This window comes from Paramormyrops kingsleyae, chromosome 22, assembly GCF_048594095.1.
Source record: "Paramormyrops kingsleyae isolate MSU_618 chromosome 22, PKINGS_0.4, whole genome shotgun sequence".
Taxonomy (NCBI): domain Eukaryota; kingdom Metazoa; phylum Chordata; class Actinopteri; order Osteoglossiformes; family Mormyridae; genus Paramormyrops; species Paramormyrops kingsleyae.
Genome location: NC_132818.1, coordinates 2423374 through 2441924, shown reverse-complemented (window position 1 = coordinate 2441924; position 18551 = coordinate 2423374). Strand labels below are relative to the sequence as shown.

Sequence of the window (18551 nt, the reverse complement as noted above, 5' to 3'; positions counted from 1 at the left end):
CACGATTGGCTGAGATGCACACAATACCTTCACCTTCATTTACTTAGCAGGCATGTTTCTCCAAATCGTAAATATATAAATATACATACATTCATATGTTCATGGTTTCCTAGAACCGATATCTCAACACAAGGTCAGTAAGTAATAAAAAATGAACAGACGTAAGAGGAGAATCACAGGGCTGCAGCAATCGAGGGTGCTCTTCAGACGTTTTTCTATTGTCTTAGATGAGTTGATATTTGCACTCGGACTTGTTTTAGTCTTAGCCATTGGTCCCGCCAAATATTTGGTTTTGACCAAGTCCAGCTGCCTTTAAATGTATTTTTTTTCTGAAATAACTCCTTCAAAACAAAATCATTGATTAGTAAGCTTGTTCAGAAAATTGCCATTGATTTGATTAATTCAAAATCCATCTAAAATGGGCATTGATATTGGCTGGCTGGTAAGCAATTGTATGCCTGCTAAACCTCATCTTTGTGATGTATCCATGCTCATCCTAAAGTGTCCTTACACAACAAATAACAAATAATAGTGGAAAATGATCATCTTAAAATAAATGATGTTTTGTCTCTCTAGCATCACACAAAAAATTATGAACAGCTAAGTAAGTGTTTTCTAAGACAATTCTTTTTTTCTTTCTCAGTCTTGACTGTGTCTTTCATTTGGACTTGGGATGACTTGGACTTAAACGTCTCTGAACTTGGTCTTGACTTGGACTCAAACCTCTTTGGATTCAGACTTGACTTGGACTCAAACCTCTTTGGATTCAGACTTGACTTGGACTCAAACCTCTTTGGATTCAGAATTGACTTGGACTCAAACCTCTTTGGACTCGGTCTTGATTTGGTCTTGACTAGTCCTGGTCTTGTCTTGGACTTGACTGCTGTCCTGCGTAGTCATTGTGTGATTATGTATGTTGGCAGAATGAAGTTTCAGCTGTGTGCAGGGTGGGGGCATCAATGCGCAGATCACCCCATTGTTTACGGTGTCACTGTGCTTTCGTCAAAGCCGCTTCATTGCAGCGTGCCTTGGTGATGAGTTATTATTTACAGATGACAAGGGAATTCAGACGTCAGTTTGTAAGGAAAAACAGAAAGAAACTACCAGCAATAAACATTAACTGCCTGCTACTCAATCCAGCCTCTTAGAACTTGACAAGCACATACTTCCTGAGATTATTCATGGAATTAAACAGTAGTATTGACCAAATTTTCCACTTTCCTTTACTACACAAGTCTGTTACCATTTTACTCAGTAATTACCACGCCTTTATAGCAAAATCCTTTGCTACAGAGGAAAACAAATTCCAATAAAATAATCATATAAACAGGATTATCCCTACTAGTACTGTAAATACATAACATAATAACACCAGTGTTTCTTTACTAATCCATATGAGACTGTTAATCCAGATACAGTTATCTGTGTGCGGTCTGCTACCAGCAGATATCTGACAGCAGTTACACATCACTGCACTTTTTCAGGGCCTCAGACCCCCCTGGCTGTCTCCACATCCCCACACACTAAGAAAGCAGAATTATTGTGTAGTCCGACTAAAACCGGACTTTTAAAGTACATGTAAACATATTAGTCTGACTGAAATTGTACTAAATTGAACTTCATTAAGTCGGACTAAGACACCCAGATAATGCAATTGGTCGACTTCCTCCTGCGTGTATATGTTCAATCGGACCCAAACTGGCCTAGGCACTCTGCGCATGCTCCACAGTCCCCCCCCCCGGCTTTGACTCGGAAGTAACAGAAGAAGCCAGTACACAGAAGAACCTTGGAGCATAGCAGACAGCGCCATACAGTGGATTCATCTGCCTTTGGATAATATCATAGCCCACAAGGAATACCATGCGTCTCGTTTGTAAAAAAAAAGAAAAGAAAAGTACAACATACGGTGTCTGATCCTCGTGTGTGCCACGCCCACCTCATTACCTCGTGTTAATCCCAGATTGTCATCACCTGTTTCCTGTTCCTTTTGACTTGTCCTGTGTATATTAGTCCGCGTCTCCCACTATCTCCCAGATCGGTCATTGATGTTGTAGTGTCTCGTGCTTGTTGTGCCTAGTGTGCCTTCTATCCAGCCAATTACCTGTCTGCTTGGCTCGACTCACCTGTTTTCCTGCTCGCCTGCCTGCACAAACGTAACAATACGGCACCTACATCGCTGTAAGGCTGTACAAATCACTGCTTGACTAAAGGGCATTTTTCCACAGCATGAAATACCGTACTTTTGGTACTTCGAGAAGGTACCAAAACTACGGTACTTCAAGTTGTTGGTTTTCCACTAACATAAAAATTGGTACCGGCGCTGAATGACATCATTACATGAGGCAGGTATTTTGTATTGAATTAAAAAAATGTCTGTAGCAGGACTGGACAATGTGCCATATTATTACCAACATTGCATGTTATGTACATTCAATTCTTACATCATTAGTCAGCTAGATTAAGATCAGGCTTTTTCTTACCCTCATTTTGGTATGGATATTATAGTGAAGGGAGTTTAAGTCTGTCTAAAACTCTTTTAAAAAAAAAAAAAAAAACCTAGCAAGTTTTGCAATTTCAATGATTATTCCTTTTCAAGATTATCTAGTATATGTTTAAAAATCAGTTTAAAGTTTACCTCCACTACTTTTGCATGAGCGCTGCATTTGTACTCCAAGACAATCATAATCATTTTCATCCTTGGTGTTTAAATCACCCCTAGACGGGTTACTGAGAAATTTATGTTGAAATCCACCTTTTTTGTTTCATAAAAACCTAAATATTTATTACAATAAAATCACATTGCAATATTTGAAAAGTTTCCAATACCATGCTGTCATAGTATAATATACAAAATACTTCATTTTTTCTTATCCGGATCTTGTTCTATATGTTCTTCTGACCAGATCGCAATTAGAGCTTGTGTCACTTAATTTGTCCACACATCCATTATTATCAGTTTTATTATGTTTTTTTTTACGTTTGTGACATAATGGGTCAACCGGAAAAAGCCCAATACTAACAGCCTGAAAGGAGCCCTATCGCCACCTATTGTAGTGGAGTCGGACATACTTGAGTCAATAAATCGATTCCCCTCCCATACATGTATACTGGGACAAGGACAGTAGTCTGATTAAATGGAGTGGCCCGAACCAGGGACCGGCCCAAACCAGAGACCGGCCCAAACCAGAGACCAGCCCGAACTTAGGCCAGGCTGAACAACGATGGGCTCTTGGCAGACGGTGGACTCCCAGCTGTGGGACGCCCGCAAAAAGGCTCGCCCACGACCCCTCATTAGTATCTGCTGTCAAGCTGAACTCTGTGTTTGTTTCTCTACAAAGACCTTCTTGTCCTCCCCCAGAAATAAATGAGGACTTTACAGTGAGCCGTGGGGTACTCTTGGGTATTATTAAAAGGCCTTGGAAAAAAATAAAAGAGAAGGAGTCTGTTTTTTGTGATGCTTGGCTTCCCAGAGATGGCAGGGGGCTAATAGGGGGGGCCACATTCAGACTGATTAAAAACAACAATGCTGATGTTCACCAGCAGTCTCTAATTATAGCTGCAGATTTATGCGCGAGATCATAAATAATCAACCGCTTCACGAAAACAAAATGACAAAAATAATCACAATAATGGTGATGATAATGAATGCCGTTCACCCAAGTCAAACTGATGCTTCAAGATCCTTTCATCCTTGCACTAATTATCAAGCACAGCACAACACAGCTTTGTACTGTGCCAAAGCACAAAGCAAAACTAATACATAAAGCACAGGAGTCCATAGACAAGCATTGATGGTAAAAGCAACAGCAGAGTACAGAAGAATAAATGACAGTGACGGATGCTGCTGATAGGGATCGGCTCTCGGCCCCCATTCCTATGGAGCAGACACACTAATTCTGAGGGACTGAGCATCACAGCACTGACAGAATTAAAACACAGCTGAGAAGTTACATAACGAGAAGGCAAGAGCAAATAACAAAATTATAAGCGACTAAGAAGCTGACCCATCATCTAGTGCAGGGTTCCCCAATTCCGGTCCTGGAGGGTCAGAATACAGTACAGTTTGCAGATTTCAAACATGCCTTCTAAATTTGGTAATTAGCTGATTAAAATGTGAGGAGGGAAACCTACAATCGGTACTGGATTCTGGCCACCCAGGCCTGGAATCGGGGAACCCTGATTTAGTACCATACATATACTGCATATATTCTGCATGTATGTATGTATATGTACTAGTGCTGTCAAATGATTAAAATTTTTAATCAGATTAATCACAGGGTTGCTGTGGATTAATTTAGATTAATCACGATTAAATATCATTCATTTTTAATCTATATTAATCACATTTAATTTTGCAAACAGACTCAAGAAAAAAGGGAATATATATGCACTTAACATGTTTATTGAACATCTTGAACATGAGTCGGATGCATTCCATCTGCCACAGAAGTGCAATACCATGGACCCATATCAAAAAGCAAGATTTTTTGCTTAGCCGGACAACTTGTCGGATTTAAGGTACCTCAGTTTAAATGGTCTTTATCTTCGTTCGCTTACAATTAGCACGAACTACCGTAAATCCGACAAATAATCCAACTAATCATGAAGTCCAATTCTAGCCGGTTAATTGCCATTGTTAGCAATATCAGTTGATAACACATTACGTGCGGTGCTTTACATATAAAACTCTGTAGCAACACATCCACAGATAAGTTGGACGGTATAGCGTGTGCGACCGATTTAATGAGCCACAAATGAGAAGTAGTGCTTAAAGTAGGGCTGTGTATTGGCAAGGGCCTCACGATACGATACGTATCACGATACATGGGTCACGATACGATATATCGCGATATATTGCGATACAATACATATTGTGATATATTGCAATAGTTTGTATTAGTATATGTGTGTCACATTATATTGACAACTTGATAAAGTAGGCAGACGAATTAAAATTCCAATTCCAATTTATTTTCCATCCATTCCAATTCCAAGTTAGAACGGCACAGTGTGATTGAAGTCCATATTGTTATTAAACACTTAACTTAACACTTAAACATTCAACTAAAATGTATATGCCACTAAAGTTACATATAAATTAAATAAACAATTTATAAAACTAAAATAGTAAGTGGCAAAAAAATTAAAGTGCATCAAGTAAACATAAAACTGGAACAAAATGCTCTAATATGAGGTATTCATTGTCACCAAACTGTTAGACCAAAAACGATCTTTTGCCTCCAAACTATTAGAAACTTAAGTGTCTAAAATATTTTGATAACTAATAAATGATTACATATTAACATTGAATGTAAGTAAATGTACCATTCCTGAGTGACTGTAGAACCATCTGAAGTTAACAACAACAAGCAGGATACAATAGCAGGCCTACTTTAGATTTTTGCTCAGGAACAGAATTTGATCAACATGTTTTGGGCTAAGTGCACTCCTCTGTGCTGTGATTATGTCCCCTGCGGTAGAGAAAACTCTCTCTGAGGAGACACTCGTGCCCGGGATACATAGGTATCTTTTTGCAAGGTGTGACAAGAGTGGATACTCGTTTTGGTGCTGCTTCCACCAGTCCAGTGGATTGGCTCCAGTAAGTGACAGGGGTGCTGCTTCCTTGTATTTTTTCATCTCCTCCTCTGCCAGTTCATGTGTGGTTTTTCTCAGTGAGGGTCTCACTGCACCATATGTTTGTCCAAGTAGATCAGCTAAAGTAAAAGAATCTCTGGGTCTCTTGGATGGGATGTCCTCTTGCACAGGACCTTGAACATCCACCACCTCTGGCACCACATCTGCATTAGTCTCTCTTGCCTCCACTCCAGTCTCTCTCTGCTGGAAAAAAACAACAAAAAACCCCACCAAAATTAGCTTTGATTTTATGGAAATTAAGGAAACAAAAAATAGTCCCAAATAAGAACAGTGACAATTCTAGGTCATTAAGTTTCCATGTAATATATATATATTTATGTTGTTGTTAACTAATTTATCTTACATTTAAAAATAAATATCTTACATTTTAATATATCATGTTTTTTAATGTGAAAATGTGAACAGATATATATTTTTGCTTGTCTAACTGACAATGAATTCTAATGTTTATTGGCAAAGCTTACCTGGCACCTTGCAGCTTCTGCAATGACTCTCACATAGATGTCCTGGCGTTTGTCATCAGACAGGAAGGGCAAAGCCTTAAATCTGGGATCCATAGCTGAGGCCACATAAAGAATATCTTTCTGCTCATCATCCAAGTATCTCTTGTTTAGATCCAGGCATATAGCAGATTTAATTTCTTTTATCATGGTGGACTCACTGGGGCTCTCTTGTAGATCATGGATCATCTGGGCATGGAGTGGTGCCACAAGTGATAGGGTTGCGGTGCTCTCCTCTGACAAGACAAGCGTAGCTACCTTCATAGGTTTCAGAGCGCTGACAATTTCTTCTGCAGATGTTATGTCCGAATCATTGAGTGTGCAGAGGTCCTTCTCAGTCTTCCTCACTTCACCTGAGAGGAGGGCTGCACAAATGGCTGGCTGCTGCTCCAGAAACCGCTGCAGCATGTCAAAAGCACTATTCCACCTCGTAACTACGTCAGTCATAAGTTTGTGTTCAGGCAGCTGTAGTAGCTTTTGTTTTTGCTGCAGTACGTGGCTGGCTGTAGTGCTGCGTCTAAAAAAACTGGTTATGCGTCTCACTCTTCCAAGTAGACGCGTGACTGATGGGAGCTTCAGTGCACGCTGTGAAGCTAAATTGATGGCATGCGCGAAACATTTTACATGCAACATGCCGGCCAGCTGTGCTGCTACAGTCATGTTTGACGCGTTGTCTGTTACGACGACAGGGTCCTTCCATTTTATGTCCCATTCCTCCAATGCAGTTTTCAGTAACTCTGCAATGTTACTGCCAGTATGGCTCTCATGCATTGCTCGTGTCTGCAAAACATGTGAAACGAGTTCCCACTCATCTGAAATGTAATGTGACGTAATCGTAACGTACGACTCAGTTGCTCTGGAGGTCCATGCATCGCACGTCAGAGCCACTCTTTCTGCCGAGGCAAGCGATGTTTTGACATGTAGCTTTACCTCTTCGTAAATTGTGGGCACTGCTACGTCCGTTATGTGTCTGCGAGTGGGGATCATGTAGCGCGGCTCCATAGTATTCACCATATGCCTGAAGCCGGCATTTTCAACCACACTATACGGCCGCAAATCCTTACAAATGAAATGCACAACTGATTCCGTTATCTTCTTTGCGCGAGCTGAGGTAGACGGAAGTTTGTTAGTGATGTTATCCAGTGTAGTTTGCCTTAAATCAAGAGGTTTCGGCTGAGGTCGCAGTGCCGCTAATTCATCTGCGTGGTGTCTTGTTAAGTGATAACGCAAGTTCGTAGTGTTTCCTGAATATTTTAAGATAGATTTGCAAAGCTTACAAATGACATTTGTTTTGTCTAATTCGGTACTCCCTGGTATCGTATTGAAACCGAAATGCAGCCACACGTCAGCTCTAAAAGCTGGAGGCGTTTTTAAATTGTCCGCCATGCTCACTCATGTCTTGCTTACTTCTGATATCGTACTGCTTAGTGTTTTGTTGATAGCGAGTTAGCGACATCTATTGGAGCGGAGGAGGAGTTTTTTTGGCACAACTTGGATCGATACTTGAGGTTTGACTATCGATACACTATCGTAAAAGAAATTATCACGATAGTTAGATGTATCGATATTTTTGCACAGCCCTAGCTTAAAGAGTATAAAACTACAATTTTCCCTTCTGTTGATAAAGGGTGCAGCCATCTAGGATTCTGAACTCGGGATCCTCTGTGCTGCGCCAAGATATTTCTCGGATCTCCGAGAAACTGGAGCGCATGTCGGATGTGGATTTCAAAACTTGGAATATGAGTTCCGAGGGCAAATGGAACGCACTAAAACTGCCCGAAATGGGTTGACAGAGACATTTCAGGGATTTTGAATCATTCTGCGCTGCAGATGGGTTAATTGCGTTAAAATTTTTTAATCAGATTAATCATGATGATGGATTAATCCGCGTTAACCCGTTAATTTTGACAGGTCTAATATATACATATATGTATGCCTACATGCAGGGGTGGTGCTACAAATTCTAGCGCCCCTGACTCATGTCACCTTGCCCCCCCCCCCTACCCCACTAGGGTTATCACTTTAAATGTGAAGAAACCCATGTCCCCCATGGTAGAATTTACCAAGTGGGGGGTGGGGCAAGGATGAATGAGCATGTAAATTATATTGTTTTATATTAAGGGGCCCCTATAAAGTACTGGATCCCCTGAATCTGCCAGAATATCCATGCCACTCCCCCCTCCAACACCCGCTGCATACACTGATCAGCCATAACATTAAAACCACTGGCCTAATATGGTGTAGGTCCCCCTGTGCTGCCAAAACAGTCGAGGAATGGACTCCACAAGACCTCTGAAGGTGTCCTGTGGTATCTGGCACCAAGATCTTAACAGCAAATCTTTTACGATCTGTAATTGGCATTGTGGGGCCTCCATGGATCGGATGTGTTTGGCACATCTGACAGATGCTGAATCGGATTGAGATCTGTGGAATTCAGCACCTTGAACTCTTTTTCATGTTCCTCAAACCATTCTTTTTATCTTGCTGAAAAAGGCCACTGCCATCGGGGAACACCGCTGCCATGAAGGAGAGTATGTGGTCTGCAACAATGTTTCAAACGTATCAAAGTAACATCTACATGAACGCCAGGACCCAAGGTTTCCCACCAGAACCTTAACCAAAACATCACACTGCCTCTGCCGACTTGCCGCCTTCCCATAGTGCATCCTGGTGCCATCTCTTCCCAGGTAAATGACATACACGGATCCAGCCTTCCACATGATGTAAGAGAAAACAGGACTCATAAAACCAGGCCACCTTCTCCCATTGCTCCACGGTCCAGTTCTGATGCTCACGTGCCCATTGTAGGCGCCTTCAGCAGTGGACAGGGGTCAGCATGGGCGCTCTGACCGGTCTGTGGCTACACAGCTCCATATGCAGCAAGCTGTGATGCAATGTGTGTTCTGACAGCTTTCCATCATAGCCAGCATTAACTTTTTAAGCAGTTTGTGCTACAGAAGCTCTCCTGTGAGATCGAACCAGACAGGCTACCCTTCATTCCCCACAAGCATCAATGAGCTTTGGATACCCATGACCCCGTCGCTGCTTCACCAACTGGCCTTCCTTGGGCCACTATTTGTAGGTACTGACCGCTGCACACTGGGAACACCCCACAAGACCTGCTGGTTTGGAAATGCTCTGACCCAGTCGTCTAGTCATCACGATTAGGCCCTTGTCACATGTTGCTCAGATTCTTACGCTTGTGCAATTTTCCTGCTTTCAACACACTAACTTCCTCAGCTGAGTGTTCATGAAGCTGATGTGTTGGCAGGTGCCACTGTAATGAGATAATCAATGTTATTCACTTCACCTATCAGTGGTTTTAATGTTATGGCTGATGGGTGTGTGTGCTCCCTGTATTTCCACTTGCAGTCGTTAGTTTTATTCTCCATGTTAAAATGACCAATGTGGCCACAAATCAGGAGTCTGCCTACAGGTGGCGCTCCGACTTCATGGCAATGTCCATTCCTGCTCTTCTCATTTTGTAAAAGCATTCTGTTGCTGCTCATTCACTGCACTTTGCCAGTTCTTGGGAGTCAAAGTAACATCCACATGTTGAAAATAATTAAGCGTGCAAAGGGAAAAAGATCCAGTTTGCGGCAGTCCTGTGGGTGAAAATGCCTTGTTGATGCTAGAGGTCAGAGGAGAATGGTCCGACTGATTCAAGCTGATAGAAGAGCAACTTTGACTGAAATAACCACTTGTTACAACCGAGGTATGCAGCAAAGCATTTGTGAAGCCACAACATGCACAACCTTGAGGCGGATGGGCTACAACAGCAGAAGACCCCGCCGGGTACCACTCATCTCCACTACAAATAGGAAAAAGAGGCTACAATTTGCACGAGCTCACCAAAATTGGACAGTTGAAGACTGGAAAAATGTTGCCTGGTCTGATGAGTCTCGATTTCTGTTGAGACATTCAAATGGTAGAGTCAGAATTTGGCGTAAACAGAATGAGAACATGGATCCATCATGCCTTGTTACCACTGTGCAGGCTGGTGGTGGTGGTGTAATGGTGTGGGGGATGTTTTCTTGGCACACTTTAGGCCCCTTAGTGCCAATTGGGCATCGTTTAAATGCCACGGCCTACCTGAGCATTGTTTCTGACCATGTCCATCCCTTTATGACCACCATGTACCCATCCTCTGATGGCTACTTCCAGCAGGATAATGCACCATGTCACAAAGCTCGAATCATTTCAAATTGGTTTCTTGAACATGACAATGAGTTCACTGTACTAAAATGGCCCCCACAGTCACCAGATCTCAACCCAATAGAGCATCTTTGGGATGTGGTGGAACGGGAGCTTTGTGCCCTGGATGTGCATCCCACAAATCTCCATCAACTGCAAGATGCTATCCTATCAATATGGGCTAGCATTTCTAAAGAATGCTTTCAGCACCTTGTTGAATCAATGCCACATAGAATTAAGGCAGATCTGAAGGCGAAAAGGGGTCAAACACCGTATTAGTATGGTGTTCCTAATAATCCTTTAGGTGAGTGTATATGTGTATTTTAACGGCTGCCGCGGGACTTGGTTGGCCCTGTCTCTAGGTTCTTCACCGACAGGCTCATAATCCAGAATTGCAAGTTGTGATTGTGTGCTGCATAGATGCAAAATCCTTTGAGGATTACACCCAGTTGTCGGTTGCTTTGGATAACATTATCTAGGAGCGCTGCCACTCTTGTCCCCAAAACAAACCAGTACAGACCCATCTGTCCTTGGCCACCACTGAACCCATGCCCATGTAGCTAGGAAGAGCACCCCTATCTCCAGCAGAAAGACAGAACCTACGACAACATCTACTCTGCCTCTACTGCGGTAATCTGGGTCACCCAATTTGTGCCTGCCTATCTAAACCTCCCTAAGACCTCAATCCAGCATCTGGGTAGGCGTGTCCTCTTTTCTTGACATCACGCAGAAGCAGTTTGTAGTACCTTTCATGCTGGCTTGGGCTGGTAAGGGAATGAGAGAAGTTGCTCTCCTTGATTCAGGAGCTCCAGCTAACTTTGTCAATATGAAGTTTGTTCAGCAACAAGCCATTTCTGTGGAGCAGGTGTCACCCCTGCTTGTTTTATGAGGAGTGGATGGGTCTCCACTCATGTTGGGGACAATCTTGCAACGGACTGTTCTCCTGATGCTGCGAGTAGAAGTTCACCACAAGGAGATTCAACTGCTGGTGTTCCTTTCATCCCACAATTGCATTATCCTGGGACACCCCTGGCTCTAGAGTCGTAACCTGTAAGTTGAATGGGCTTCAGGAGAACTCAAAACATTTTCCCTCCACTGTTTCTCACGCTGTCTAACACTGCCTTGCAGGGTATCCTGTAAAGAGCCCCCAGATGAAACAGAGGCGGCCATCCTGCTCAAGAATCAGGACATCAGTGCCATGCTTAGCAGAGCCTGGGCATTCAGCCTGCCCCAGCACCATCCATCAGATTGTGCCATTGAACTGGTAGGGGGCGCTCAACTTCCTGTCCAGACCTAAAGAAGAGGCGATGACCATCTACATACAGGAGGTCTTAGAACAAGGTATCCTCAGTCCGTCCACTTCCCCTGTAACCTCCAGTGTCTTCTTTTTCAAGAACATGGGTGGTGGTCTGCACCCCTGCATCGACTACAGTGCCTTGAATGCTATGATCATTAAGCGAAGGGAAGCCTTTCCACTCATCCTCTCTGCCCTGGAAAACCATCAAACTAGAAGCTTCTTCACTAATCCTGTCCTATAAACCTCATCTGGGTCTGTGAAGGGGATGAGTGGGAGACCTCATTCATCAGCATAGGGGGTTAGTTCGAATATCTTGTGTCTTGTGATGCCTTACGGCTTAGGTAATATTCCCACAGTTTTTTAAATTTTTACGAATGGAGTGTTTTCAGACATTTTAAACCATTTTGTGATAGTTTACATAGGGGATATTCTAATATACTCTATGCCTTTTGATCAACGTATCTGACAAGTGCTGCAGAGGCTCTGAGACCATCAACTCTACGTCAAGAGTGAGAAGTGCGAATTCCATAAAGTCCATGATTAAATTCTTTTAAACTTTTGCCTTTCATCCCATTGCATGACAGTGAGGTCTTTACCACCCAGACTGTGTTCGATTCTCATCAACAGTGAGGACACTTACTGTACCTGGTGGACTGGAAGGGTTACGGCACTCATGTGATGTACTGAGCAGTTCTTTCTTGATGGGGAGAGGTTCATCACTCTGTGAAAGACTGTGTGGGCAAACAATTTAAGAATAATGTTGCTCAACCTAATAGATAATTAAGGAATTTCATCATCTACGGAAATAAAATTTCTGTTTCAACATTTGATATGTTGTCTTTGTTCTACTTTCAATGAAATATGGGTTTATATGATTCGCAAATCACTGCATGCTGTTTTTACTTACATTTCACAGAGTGTACCAACATATTTGCAAATGGGGTTGTACTTACCCTTTGCAGCCTGTGTCTTGGTAGGACTGATTCCCCGGCTCCTGGGTCCTCCTGCTTTATGACCCCGCTGGCCGGTTCCACGCCTGTCTGCACTGATTCCTAATTAAATGCCTGTGTTCTACATTTAGGTTCCCAAGTTGGCAGCAACGTTTACAGCAACGTTTGAAAAAACAGATAATTATTGATAATCTGGCCTCCTAATCACCCCCTATATCTAACTGGTGAATCCACTTCGGCCAATTCGCCACTTTAGCTGCTGTGTGGTGAGCGTACTGGTGTGGAACTGCTGCCATCGCATTATACAGCTGGGGGCTACACAGTGGTGGTGATTGAAGTGGCTCCCCATTGGTTCAGTAAAGCTCTTTGGGTGTCTTGAAAGCTTTATATATATATTTTATTATATAAATGTAACATACATTCATTCTATATAATTTTGTTTCACATCACCGTATGCAGTGTACTGAATATGATTAGTATCTCAAATAAGCCATACATAATTAGTGCTAAGGTACTCCATTAAGATGGCTGTGTTCAAAATACCAACTTATTCACTCACTCATTCACTGTATCAGTGTTTCTCAGACCAGTCCAGACAGTCCACAGTTTTGCTGCCCCCCCCCCCCCAACTCCCTGGGAATTGGACATAAAACGCTCATTATTGTGATGATACATTTCAGACACTTTTTTTATATTTTTACTGGATGCAGCTATCATAGCTATTATCTTTAAAAAGAAGCAGCACAAAAGGGCACAAACGCAGCACTAACGAATGAGCCCAGGTTCACGTCCAAATGCCTTTGTAGGGGGGCTGGTTGAACTTTTGACCTTTACAAAAAACCTTTAGTATCTCAAAAAGTAAAAGAGATAGAACACTGATTTTTGCAACCAGAAGGACCGTTAGGAGAGAGAAAACACAAGCTCATTATAACAGTTTCATCAGTCATTGCGGTCCTCCCACGTTTTCCTATCAACTTCACTGTGAACAAGTGTCATTATTTCAAAACAGATGGGGCTGTGGGGGTGGGGGTGGATGAGCAGAGTATAATACAGATGATACATGAAAGATCAGTTGAGCAAACAATCAGTGTCCGCTATCTTAGCCGCAATGTTTGCTTCGCCAATGGTAATTAAAATACCTTTCTGGTCACTGCAGCTGACAACAGCAACGGGAGCTGCAAGTGCAGCCACACAGCTTGCGGGATCTTCAAGCAGGCCTACTACTACCTGTATCCCTTCAACATTGAGTACAGCCTCTTTGCTGCCACCATGATGTACGTCATGTGGAAGAACGTGGGCAGGCTGATGGACGCCCATGCACATCATCAACACACGCATCGCCTCCACCTCAAGGGCATCCTGGCTGGGCCAGTGGGGGGGATAATCATGCTGGTGACTGGCATTGCTACCTTTGTTTATTATGATGTGAAGGTCTCAGAGAACAGTGACGAAGCTCTGATGCTGCACTACATGGTAAACACGGTGGTCGTTTCTCTCATGTCTCTAACCACCCTGGCTGGTTGTGTCATCTACTGGCTGGATGAGAGGAACCACGTGTTGGAGAAGAATCCTTTTGCTCCTCATTTGGCCATCGTGGTTGTTCCTGTGTTTGGTACTGTTTAGATGTAGGTGTTGCTTTGTGTTCTGCTACCTTTCACCCTCAGCTGCCCTGTGATCTTGCTGCGTTCTTTCGGTGCAGTTACAATTTTGGATGTGATCAAGTGCACATATTTAGGTGTAAATTTCCATCCAAATAATGTTTTGTGAAGTAGTCATAAGAGGCATCATAGATCAAATACAATAAATATGGTCATGACAAATATATTGATCCTCTTCAAGGATAAGCTTCTAATTATCTCATCTGTCTCTTTGACGTTACTAAATGCTGTTGCTTAAAATTTTTGTGTGATTTTCTGAAAATTTGCCATACAGTTTGCCTGCTAAGTTTGGAAAAAAATCAGCCTAATAATTGACTTATCATGCTGGGGTTGCTCCACAAAGCAAAATTTCTCAGCTGGGTTAACTAAATCTAGAAGTCATGATTGTCTGACAGGAATGTTCTTTACTTAAACTCTTATTAGACAATCGTGAACATCGCCCTGAGAAGATCGAGTGTCTGAGCTGCCCTTCTCTTCGCTATTACTATGTGGCGCTGTTTCAGTTTCAAGGTGATTTGTCTCAAAATTTGAAGTCAAGATTTTCAACCTTACAACATGTCTGCAATGGTTGAAAAAGATCTGTCCAAAACCTTTTGAGTTATTGCCTAAATGGGATTGTGTCAAAACTGCCCCTTTTTGCTGTCAGTCGGCGGCACTGCTTCAATTTTGGGGCCATTAGTCTCAAAATTTAACCAGTTTTAGTTACTCACCCATACAATATTAGCTGAATACAAATACATTTTGAGTTATCACCTTACATACCAAAGCATCTGTGGTGGTAGACTGGTGCTAATATGTACTAATATGCACTCCCCAAAGTTCGGGGATCACAATAAGTGGAAATCAAATAAGATGGACAGGTGAGAAGCACGAGAAAGTAGCAGACGAGAGCCATGTGAGCCTATAGCCCTTTGGTGTAAAATTCCCTGATCTAACTTGTGCCGGCCTTGATATAGCTGTCTGTCTGAGGTAGAACTTCAGTTGAAGTTGATGAGGGTTTCCAGGTCATCATGATAACCTACACAACATCACTCTATGTCAGGGTTATTCAAATCACGGTCCTCGAGGTCTGAGCACTGTTGGTTTTCCAGCCTTCCTTTACCTGTCAGTCAGGTGTGAAGCCTCTGACCAATCAGAATCAGTAATTATTAAACTAACTACCTGGGAGAACTGAAAACAAGGCCTGGACTTGGAATCGAGGTCCAGATTTGAAGAACCTTGCTCTATGTAAATACCTGAATCAACATCCCATAAAGAAGCCAACTTCATCCAAATTACCAAGTGTAGAGTGACATCTTCATGCCCTTCTGTACAGGCTTACCAGAGCAGTTTGGTCGTGGAGGCGGGGCTTACAGCTGAGTAATGATAGACTGATGTTCCTGCTGCGACAGCCATGAGTTACGACCCATCGCTTTTACTCCAGACATAAACACTGCATATATAAACAAAGCTGATGATGTAAGCTCATGATTTACAAAGGTGTTTTCTTACAAGGCTTTTGTTGCTGACAGAAAACACTTTAACTGGACCTCATGGCCACTGTGAGCCAACAAAGAATCAGCACATCTCAATCTTCCAGAAAGCTGATATTACTGCCAAAAAATAACATCACAGTTCTGCAGACAACATAAAACAGGTACGATGCTGCTTTATTCCCTCCAAATAGCTAGGATTCCAGACATTTGGCTTTGTGTCACTTCACCTTATTTCTAAGAAAGTGTTGTTGTTGTTATTTAAGCCAAGAAAGGAATGTCTGAATACACAACTGAGCCCAGAAAGGTAGCGGTAATTCCTGCTCCAAATAGCTACTTAAAAAAAATGTTGAACTAGTGAGCTCTAATAAATTTTTCACAGGGAAAACAAAACTCAATAGGCCAAGAATTCACCAGGCAGTTGTAGTAATTCCCAGGAAAGCAGATATTGTACATTTTTTTGATGGGCTATGTGGTACTCAAAAGCCGAAAGTCAGTACAAGAAGACTGTGATTAGCTTGGTCCTTTCATTTGTTTTGTCAGCACTAAATACAACTTTGAGATTATTTCAAGTTTTCATGCTATTCAAATAACCTACATGTGCATATGCACTCACTGAGCACTTGCTTATTCTCGCAATAGTCAGCCAGTCGTGTGGCAGCAGTGAGATGCATAAAAATCATCTAGATACAGGTCAGGTGATTCAGTTCATGTTCACGTCAAACACCAGAATGGGGAAGAATGTGATCTCAGTTATTTTTAATCAGAATGGTGCAAAAAACATCCAGTTCTTACACAAGGGACTTAATTGAGCTGCAGCCAGAAATCTTAATGAAAGAGGTCAGACAAAACTGTCCAGATTAGTTCAACTTGATAAAAAGGCTACAGAAACTCAGATAACCACTCTGTACAACTGTGGTGAGCAAAAGAGCATCCTAGAATGCACAGCAGCACCACAACACATTGAACCTTGAGGCATATGGGCTACATCAGCAGAAGACCATGTCTGGATTCACTCCTGTCAGCCAAAAACAGAAAGCTGAGGCTACAGTGGGCACAGACTCACCGAGACTGGACAGATGAAGACTAGAAAAACAGCCTGGTCTGATTTCTGCTGAGGCATACAGATGGTAGGGTCAGAATTTGGTGTCAATAGCATGAATCCATGGACCCAAACTGCATGTGTCCACATTCCAGGCTGGATTGGTGCTCTAATGGTGAAGGGAATGTTTTACTTTTGGACATTAATACCAATCACTCTTTGCATGAATGACACAGCATATTCACATATTGTTACTGACCATGGCCACAATTTACCCATCTTCTAATGGCTATTTCTAGCATGATAATGCACCAAGTCACAAAGAAACAGGCATCTCGAGCTGGTTTCATGAACATGGTAATGAGTTTATCATTCTTCAGTGGCCACCAAGTCACCGGATGTGAATCCAGTAGATCACCTTCGGGATGTGGCAGAACAGGAGATTCGCATGGATGTGCGGCTGAGAAATCTGCAGAATGTTTACAACCTCTTGTGGAATCAGTGCCACAAAGAATTATGGCTGTTTTGAGAGTGAAGGAAGGCCCATCCCAGTACAGTGCATAGTATCCCCAATAAAGTGCTCAGTACATGTTTTTGTCACATCTCCACCAGGAGGGGTCACAAAACAACATCAGATTAAGGCCTTCCAGCACATCTATCTATTAGCTGATTACAAATTTATCACCAGGCTTAGTACATTGTCCCTGCAGCTGGGAGATCAGACACCTGGGGCTCTTCTAACATTTTCTCCAGTTTTATGTCTGTATGTATTTCTAGGGGAAGGTGTGTGGCTCAGTGGGCTAAGCCTCTGGGCCTGCAGTCTGAAGGTTGTTGGTTCAAGCCTGGCCTCAGCATATCTGCAGGTTCTTGATCAAAACCCTTAGTCCCCAGCTCCCTGGGTGCTGCTATGGGTGGCTGTCCTTCACAGCCAGCTTACTCTTGCCTTCCAAGAGCCAGTTGGGGGGGGGCATAAAGAGAATTTTCCCATGGCAATCAATAAAGTATTTCTAAAAGAGCATACCTAGATCAGACTTAGTTATATAAGCATCTTAAAAGAACAGGGCAGAAAAACACCTGCCTTACCATAAAGCATTTTGGTCTTGAAATCCCCAATAAGCTACATGCAAGAGGAAAACAAGTAAAACATGGCTTTTGTGATTGCTGTGTTATAAAACACAAATGAACAGATAAAAACAACAAAAACTTCGGCAGTAATTTATTACATAACACTACCTTTTAAACTGTAACTTTAATTTAACTGATTGTGTTTAATTTCACAGGCTTCCTTCACATGACGTATATTTGGTTACAGTTTAATGTATTAGTAACAGACAATATCTTTATCCGAAACCTTTCACACGAGTCACGGCAAGACCACGAGATGGCGCTCATATACAATTTGTATTTTTAAGAACCAGCCGAGACTTGGGTCTAAGGTGCCCGTAGAAATGAACACGAATTATGAAAATAGGGTTACATCTCTAAGTTTCAGTAGCTCGCACATCCACTGACGCATAGATTTACATTTATTTATACAGATGAATTATAATAGATTGTAATGAATAAGTAATCTGTTCATAACAATACCATTTGCTCCAGTATGATAGAAGTATTCTGATACTGATAATGTTCTTCCCAACACAAGACATGAATCACCAATTATGGGGAAAAAATGATACTATAGTCATTTTATAATGATGACGATGATAATAATTGTTATTATTACTAATATATGAAAATATGTTATTATTATTAGTAGTAGTAGTATGTTTTAAGTTTATTA

General features: G+C 42.1%; 1 long non-coding RNA gene across 1 annotated transcript; it reads right to left on the bottom strand.

Moving 5' to 3' along the window:
- Window positions 1–4949: 4949 nt before the first annotated feature.
- Window positions 4950–6709, bottom strand: LOC140581671 (uncharacterized). Its single transcript, XR_011984807.1, has 2 exons — window positions 6120–6709; window positions 4950–5838 (listed from the first exon to the last, which is right to left on the bottom strand). It is a non-coding gene; the product is annotated as an uncharacterized lncRNA (long non-coding RNA).
- Window positions 6710–18551: the final 11842 nt, after the last annotated feature.